Here is a 1,296-nt window from a genome sequence, read left to right as displayed (position 1 = left end):
ATATTTATGGTTACCAAAGAAGAAAGGGGGTGAGGGAGGGATAAATTAGGAGTTTGGAATTAGCAGATACAAACTACTATATACAAAGTAGATAAACAAGGTCCTACTGTATAGCACAGGGAACAGTATTCAATATCCTGTAATAAGCCATAATGGAAAAGAACATGAAAAAGAATATAAATATATATAGGCTTCCTTGGTGGCTCAGATGGTAGAGAACCTGCCTGCAATACAGGAGACCTGGGTTCAATGCCTGGGTTGGGAAGATCCCCTGGAGGAGGACATGGCAACCCACTTCAGTATTCTTGCCTGGAGAATCCCCATGGACATAGGACCCTGGTGGGCTACAGACCAACCATAGGGTCACAAAGACACTATGCTTAGTCACTCAGTTGTGTCATCTCTCCATATATATATATATATATATATATATATATATATATATATATATGGAAAGAGAGACTGAATCACTTTGCTGTACTGACACAATGTTTAGAACCAACTCTACTTCAATTTTTATTTTATGTATTTATTTTTTGGGTCTCATGGTGCAGCATGCAGGATCTCAGTTCCCTGACCAGGGATAGAACCCTCACCCCCTGCAGTAGGAGCCCAGATTCTCAACAACTGGACTGCCAGGGAAGTCCCTATACTTCAATTTTTTTAAAAACAGTTTCAAGAGTTTGACCTCTAGATTCAGACAGACCTGGGTTTTTAATTCTACTTATTTACACTTATTTATTTATCTGACTTCCCTGGTGGCTTAGATGGTAAAGCGTCTGTCTACAATGCAGGAGACCCAGGTTCAATCCCTGGGTTGGGAAGATCCTCTGGAGAAGGAAATGGCAACCCACTCCAGTACTCTTGCCTGGAAAATCCCATGGACGGAGGAGGATTTACTTATTTACTCTTATACACTTATAATAAGTAAATATTTACTTGTTTATAATACCACTTCATGGCAAATAGACGGGGAAAAGTGAAAACAGTGGCAGCTTTTATTTTCTTGGGCTCCAAAATCTCTGCGGATGGTGACTGCATGCATGAAATTAAAAGATGCTTGCTCTTGGAAGAAAAGCTACGTCAAATAGCATACTAAAAAAACAAAAACAAAAACAAAAACAAAAAAACACCGACATCACTTTGCTGACAAAGGTCTGTATAGTCAAAACTATGGTTTTTCCAGTAGTCATGTACAGATATGAGAGTTGGACCAGAAACAAGGCTGAGCACTGAAGAACTGATGCTTTTGAACTGTAGTGCTGGAGAAGACTCTTGAGAGTCCCTTGGACAGTA

The 1,296-nt window shown here is 39.7% G+C and overlaps 1 non-coding gene across 1 annotated transcript; it reads left to right on the top strand.

Annotated features, from left to right (window-relative positions):
* Positions 1-752: 752 nt before the first annotated feature.
* TRNAC-ACA (transfer RNA cysteine (anticodon ACA)) lies at positions 753-824 on the top strand. The gene has a single exon. It is a non-coding gene; the product is annotated as a tRNA-Cys (tRNA).
* The last annotated feature ends 472 nt before the right edge of the window (positions 825-1,296 follow it).

This window comes from Ovis canadensis, chromosome X, assembly GCF_042477335.2.
Source record: "Ovis canadensis isolate MfBH-ARS-UI-01 breed Bighorn chromosome X, ARS-UI_OviCan_v2, whole genome shotgun sequence".
NCBI classification, from domain to species: Eukaryota; Metazoa; Chordata; class Mammalia; order Artiodactyla; family Bovidae; genus Ovis; species Ovis canadensis.
This window is presented reverse-complemented; position numbering and strand designations above follow the sequence as displayed.